Raw genomic sequence first — 8,190 nt, forward strand, 5'->3', positions numbered from 1 at the left:
TCTACGAGCCACGCGAAACACGTAGGAAACTTAACAGTTTTCCATTTACACTTGCAGTTTTGAAACGCAGCGTTCTACAACAAACGCCAGTCCTGTGCGATTAAAACCGTGACAAATTTTTAAAGTACATTTGAGACGCGACATTCTTGACCGCGAGAAAATGCGCGTGACTGGAACGGCGCACATGAAAGAGTGCAAGTGTTAAGGTACCTATATTAAGATACTTGTGTGGTTATACATAAGTATCTTAATGATGCTGTTAACTCACTTGTATCGTAAATATCTATTAATTAATTGAGTTTTATATTTATAATACTTTTTAATGGTTCCCTCTTCTCCAATTTTCTTGATTTACTTATGAACCACGCTGGTTATTTGCTTTCACCGTTAACTTTTTTCCAATTTATATTTTTATTATTTTAAATACTAATTCCACCATAGAATTCCACTATATTTAATGTAGTTGAAATACCAGGAAAATTGTATATTTTTCAATACAGTGTAATTGCCACCTATTGATGATATAATACATAAGAAATTATCTTCTCGCACTTACTCTATCTACTTTTATTTTCTTTATATTATCTAACTCCGATATTTTTAATAGCTAGCACGCTGTATACTTACTACTTATGTAAATAACTAATTTACAAGAAATATAGTTAACTAAATTGATACGACTTGAATCGTGCTACGCTTATATCTGTTGTATAATAATATAACAATATAAATAAATAAATTCGTTTATTTTTAAAAAGTAAGGATTATTTTAAATGCTTAATTAAAAAAAAAATATTTAATTATACCAATAATATTAGTCAAAAGTTAAAGAAAATAAGAAATATAGAACCTAGTGGGGTGAGGAGTAAGTAAATAAAAATATTCCATAGGTATAGTGGCATGGGCGCCGGAAGAATGAAATTTAGGGGGGGCAAGGTAAAAATGAATAAAAAATTGACATTTTTTTGGTATACACAAATTGGTATACACCCTATTTTGAAGTCGTAGATTACGAATCTGAACTTTTTTCTTGGCGGTCTCTTACCGTTTTTCAGAAAAACGGAAAATAATTTCAATATCGAATTTTTCTTAATTTCTCATATTTTTAAGGTTTTCTAGCACATATTTTTTAGGTATTCAATAATCAATAATGTTTTTGCTATTTTCTGTTACTTTTTTAACCAATTTTATGCATTATAGAGGAAAATTTGCTAAAATAAATTTGTAAACAATCTGAAAATGTTAGGTTATAGCTTTGTTTGGGTTCTTGTTATTACCGATTCTGAACCGTCCAAGAACTCTGCAGCGCATGCGCAAATGAAATAATGTCTTCATATTTCCTTCTGCTCATACGCATCACAGTTCTAGGACGGTTCAGAATCGGTAATAAGAGAAACCCGAAGTAAGTTTATGTGTTTCTGGCATTTAAAGCAACGTTGCCAATGCTAAACCTAAATTTAGCGTGTTTTTTTCGCTCATTCTGCAATTACGAAAGGCGGTCGCCAGAAGAACGGCTCCTTCCCATAACTGCTATTTTACCAACGAGATCTGACTATTTATACCACGAAGTTGACGAAAGAGTTTTGATTGCATTGGTTACAACTTTCATGCAGAGGGTGTTAATCTTTTTGTTATATTATTAGATTAACTAAAAAAGATTAACCCCTCCGCAAAGAAGTAAGTTAAAACCAATGCAATCAAAACTCTTCCGCGTAATTTTGTGGATATAGGTGTATATTTAATTATTGTCGATCTCATAATAGGTAATTTATTTAAAATCCCTAATCACCCGAAAAAAATAGAAGATATGGCAACGTTGTAAATTTTCAAATTTCTAGATTAGGTCTAGAATATATTTGTCTCTCTTATTACATAGGAGAGAGAAAGAAGGATATATCAAATGTGAAACTTCCATCTGGTCTCAATTTTCTTTGCCATTTTGTTAAGAAAAGTGTCTTTCAGTAAAATGTTGGACACTTTTCTATCCCCAATCAAGTGTGGCTTTTAGATAAACTATAATATAATGAAAATATAGTGAAATTATTACTTTTTAGGGCCGAAATAAAGAAAAATTCAATGTTGAAATAATTTTCCGTTTTTCTGAAAAACGGTAAGAGACCGCCAAGAAAAAAATAGATTCGTAATCTACGACCCCAAAATAGTGTGTATACCAATTTTGGTGAAAATCGGACGATTTCCAGTTTTCCCAACAATTACCACATTTTTTATTATTTTACAGGTAACCACCTAACAATTTCATAATAATGATTATTTTTTTTACAGATGGATGTAAGAAGATGGATGTAAGCTTTTATTTTTATTGTTTCAGTGATCCAAGGGGGGGGGGGCAAATGCCCCCTCTTGCCCCCCCTGTCCGGCGCCCATGTATAGTGGGAATATCGAGATTTCGGATTGTTTTAAAGCAACATAAATATATGTACAAAATGTACAGGTAGTAAATATTGCAAGCCCATTGGTCAACAAAAAAAACTATTTAAATATTTGTAAAAGAGTATACCAATTAAATATACCACCATTATTTCCGACCAAAAATTTTTAGTTAATAAAGTATTCCAAATAAATGTGGATTTGGCTTAGAAATCAATATAATAATAATAAGTTATGAAAATGAACGTCTCTGTTTTTATAAATAAGCATTCGTCAAAAAATGAAATAAAATTGATAAGGGGTTACATTTACCACACTGTCTATACACACACAAAAATCAGTTTTTTAGTATTTGGAGCAATTATTAATAATCAACGTAAACAGTCAATTAATGTAGTTTGAATACTGGGATCATATTAATTTGCCCTCTTTAACAGAAAATATTTATACAGTTTTTTTTTATTTTTTAATAAAATAAGCGAACTATATCGGCAATATTAGTATCTGTACTCTTTGAAAATTTGTTACATCTTTAAAAATAATCTAAAATGTCAATATTCCATGGGTATAGTGATAAATGAGGTCTAAAGTATAAGAAAATGCATTTTCTACAAAAACTTGAAGAGATGGGTTAAAAATGGTATAATACAATTTGATAGACAATTACATTGTGCATCTGATTCACGTAAAATATATAGGGTGTTCCATTTAAATTAAACAAGTTATTGCCGTTTAAAGATAGTAATTATTTAATATAAATTTTAGGACACTCTGTATAAGGTAGTAAAATTTTTATTATTGCAACACAATATCTGGTCAATAAATAATCTTCAGTAAATATTTAGTATTAAAAACTTTCATACCCTTAGAGAAATGAAGCCTTAAATTTTTTACTGCACTTTCACAAAAATGAAAATATTTCAAAAACGGTAAGGTTTAAGTGTAATAAACCTTAATCAAATTATCCTTTATTTCAATGGTAAAATCTAAAAATACAATAATATACAGGGTGTTCCATTTAAAAAAATACAACTATAATATTTTTTACTTATTAGGGACACTCTGTATCTTGTAAAATTATTTTTAAATTGTAGGGCTAATAAAGGAACCCAAAACTTATAATTTCTAAAATTGTAATCGTTTAGCTACAATACTCAGTGTCGTATGTAATGAACAACCCGGTATATTGTATACTAAAAATTATCTGAAACCGTTAATTGACTACTAAATAACATTCAAAAACAAAAGCTTTAAGTAAAAACATCATCGCGTGATATCACTACGAAAACATTCAATCAACCATATTTATTTAACATAGCAATTATTGCGCGTGAAGATTTTTTGGGAAGCTCACGACAGGAAGCGGTACTTAACAGACGAATCGGTATTTTAACGAGCCTGTGTATTTAATAAATTTAAAATAATGCTGGTAACTTACAGTGAAATTCAGGAACTAGCCTCGGTTAATTCGATTCTATCAAAATTTCTGCAATTATCGGCCTTATCGGTACATTGGAAAGCCGGTAGCGCGAAAAAATTTTCCGCCGAGATGAACATATGTTAAAAAGGTTTTACGTGACAATGATGGGATATCTGCCGGTATATTATGAAATTGTTTAAAGACCGGTGTAGAATATTCAAGGTTTTGAAGCGTTTCTTCTACGGTAATCGTGAAACATTTTCCGATGCACGTCATCAATCATGTCGAAATTGACACTAAAGCCTATAAACCTGACTAATTGAAATTTTGGCAAAAATGTTTAAATTTCTTGTATTATTTAAGATACCGACCAGCTCTTTATTTTACTTTGTACTTACGTTGCTGAACACGGCGCAATGTGACCAATATAGCGATAAAAATTCGGTTTAAAGTAATTTTTGCAGCTTTAATCTAAATAAAATATCTGTTACAATCATTTGCTAACGTAACGTAATACGTAATGATTGTAACAGATATTTTATTTAGATTAAAGCTGCAAAAATTACTTTAAACCGAATTTTTATCGCTATATTGGTCACATTGCGCCGTGTTCAGCAATGTTGTGGTTTATTATTTGACAATTATCATAATGTCAGTCATTATTTTGTATAATATCGTGTTGTTGTTGCATCTTTGTGAGTAATTCTCGTTTTTTGCCTATTTTCATAGTCTTTAAAAAAAAATTTTAGGCACAAACAGAGTTCTTTTAGGAATTAGATTTTCGAGTTTTTGGTTTGCATTTTTCATAAAATTGTGTGTTGAAAATATGTCGAAGTATTAAAACAATCGAAGCAAAGGGCTTGTAGCTTCCCTGATTGCAATATTCCTGTGATTCCCTGTGACAATAAAGGTGCTTTACCACCCTTGATTGCAGTCAGAGAAGTAAGTTTGATTTATTTCGATGTCATTGGTCAGCACATTATACCACTTTCAAAGTTATTTCTACGTTATTTTTTAAGTAAATTCTGTCATAATTAGTTTGTGCATTAATGTCACCCTCTTTTTTGTTATTACCACTTGTGGTGCTGTATATGAATAAATAAATAAATAACCCATAATAACGCTTAGAATAATGTTTATAATGGACTAGTTTTTGCCAACGTCTAATAAGTAAATTAAGCTATAAACAAAGAAATAAATTAATTAATAAAATCTTAATTTTTAAATTAAGAATAAAACTTTTTTTTTATTTAACGTTTATATTTTTTTGCAAATTTCCATACCGTCTTAGGGAAAATTTAAATAATATGAAAATATAGTTAGTTCCAAAGTCTTAGGGAAAAATTAAAAAATATGAAAATATAGTTAGTTCCAAAAATCAAAATGCGTCTGTAGCAATATCATTTTTAGAATTTTAGGTTTTCATTCTTTGATAAATGGTTATTAGTACTTTTGATTAACGTGATATTCTTTGCTGTTTTAATATATTAAAGAAGCACAAAACTTAGGTTCAGACAGCGAAAAAGGTGATTATAAATGTTGTGCTGCTTTAACTAAAATATGAAAAAAAATAGCAATGACGTTAATAAAAATTAATACTAATCATCCATAAAAGGATAAAAATGCAATGATATAGAAACTACCACTGAAAAAATCATATAGAAACGAGTTTTGATTTTTGGGATCCCAAAATCAACTATCCTTACTAATATTATAAACGCGAAAGTTTGTATGTATGGATGTATGAATCTTTGTTACTCTTTCAGGCAAAATCTACTGAATGGATTTTAATGAAACTTTACATTAATATAGCTTAAACATCAGAATAAGACATAGGCAATAAATTACGGGTAGTTCGGTAGTTTGGTTTGGTTGTTAAAAATATACAGGGTGTCCCATATAAAAAATCAAATTTGCTGTTGATAATTCTCAAATTATTATTAAAAGAAAATATATACTTAAACCATTAAATTCTACGTAAAAAGGTGCTTTGGAAATGTTTTCACAAAAATACAAAATTTTTCATAGCAAAAAAATTACAAAGTTTTTTTTCAAAACAGCGATTTGTTAAAAATGCATATTTTTGAAAAACACCCTCTAACTCCGAAACGGAAACAGATATCGGTGTGCGGTTTTCACCATCATGTTTTTGATAAAAACTGAGATCTATAGAAAATGGTGTTTCCCTTGAGAAGCGTCCAATTTAACCACCCTGTAGAGGAATGAACTGAAGACTATCGCGATAGGAAACTACAATTATGTAAGCAAATGATGCATTTATTTGAGAATATTACCGTGAACCCAAAGAACATACTTTTTTTCTGAGAATTCAACTTCCACGTTGAAAAGCCAGGTAAATCGACAAAACTGTCGTTATTGGGCAGACAAAGCGAACACTGAATGAGGGAGAACTATACTCAATAGCCAGATAAATGACTTAAACTGGTCTTGGGATTTAATCACTTATCTAAACAAAATTTATTCGAAAAATTAGATTAGCTCATTGGTCCATTTCACGATGAGGGAAATAATCAGTAGAAATATCTGTCAATTTTCAAGTAGTAATATCTGCCAAAACTGTCAATTTTATTACCTGATCCTCTTTTAGAAACATTTATGCAGAAATATCTGCATATATCTTTCCGTAGAAATATATGTAAAAATATGTGTAAAAATATGAACAACTTAAAATAATAATTGACATGTTCCAGAATTTTGTTTAAGTTCTGTGTTTGACATAATGAATTTATTCCACTTTAAATACTCACACTGTATACCAACATTGAAGATTTATAAATATATCGTTCCAAATTTTTATGGACAGCAAAGTGGGTACGTATCAGTTAGTAATGTAATAAATAAAAATAATGTTTTTTTTTAAAGATTTTCACACGCATGCTTTGGTTGACTGGTAACTTAAATCGCACAATAATCTAATTTAATGTTTAAAAAGAAATTATTAAATTTTGAATAATAATTATGCAGTGAAATTCTGAAATCAATTTTTTGCTAGATTTTTTCACTCAGCGTTTCTATAATTACCCTTTTCATAAGCATTGGAAAGCTGTGTGGAAAATGTCTAAAAACCAAAACTGTTCTACTTGGTACAGATTATTAGTTTGCTCAGGTAGTTAGATAATTTTGCTATAAGTTATTGGTTATAATTTCATTGCATTAAGTTTCGCACCAAACATTCAATTTAAAATAATTTACTTTACATTTATTTCTTTGGTTTTTGTATTTATTTCTTTGATTCTTTCATTTTTTTAGTTTCATAGTCTGTGTTCTGCTGTTTAACCCTTTATAGGACAGTACTAATTATTTACTAATATGATCAAATTGGCTTCAAAAATATATAAACTAGCACAAAGAGATATCTTCTTAATACCATTTTTCAAAAAGTTCACAAATAAGAGAGTGCAGGGGGTTTTTGCATAAATCAACTTTTGCAATTCATTGATTCTTAGTCTGTAATTATTTACACTTAAATTTCTTAATTAATATACTTAATAAGCAATAAAATTGGTTAATAATCAATTCCATCTGAACAATCAAAACTTTCTGATATTTTTTTCGGCGTTTCGAACAATATTGTTTATTGTCCATTGTTCATTATTCAAAAATACTATAAATTTAATTGTTTTCTTGGATCTAAAGGTAAATAAAGAAAAGAAAGTGCCGTGAACACCTAATTTAGTTAAGAAAACAAAAGGCCATATTTTCTTAAGATTGAAAGAGAAAGAGATACGATCATTCAGAGAGTGAAAATTTAGCCATAAAACAAATAGTAGGCTAACGATTTCTTAGGTACATGTGCCATTTTTCTATATTTAGAATACAGATATTAGTTTATACAGGGTGACAATTTGAAAAAGAACAGTATTTAATATTACCTCTACCGATGATAGTATAAAAATTTGGCTAAATATGTCAATTTACATATCCTATTAACATTTCCATTACTTTAATTTGCCTCCCCTGTCACATTTTAAATGGCAACCCCTATTTCTTTTACCATTTTTGTGTTCCTTATAAAATTCTCAAAAAAATAATGCAGTTTATGTAGAATTCTATAAGAAACACAAAAATGGTAAAAGAAATAGGGGTTGCTATTTAAAATTTTAGGGGTAGGTGCCCTGGGGGTCAAGGGGTTGAAAGTAACACGACAAAAAATGCCTCAAAAATTGTCCCCCTTGATATGTAAATTGACGTGGTTCGCCAAATTTTCATACTATCATCCGTAGAGGCAATATTAAATACTGTTCGTTTTCAAATTGTCACCTTGTATATTAATCCATGGAAATAATAATATATGAATATCCGATCTCCATTATTATTGATAATTAGTTTTATTCTGCATTGATATTTTTCAAGTACATTAT

Source organism: Sitophilus oryzae, unplaced genomic scaffold (assembly GCF_002938485.1).
Source record: "Sitophilus oryzae breed Bouriz unplaced genomic scaffold, Soryzae_2.0 scaffold_87_pilon_pilon, whole genome shotgun sequence".
Lineage (NCBI taxonomy): Eukaryota > Metazoa > Arthropoda > Insecta > Coleoptera > Curculionidae > Sitophilus > Sitophilus oryzae.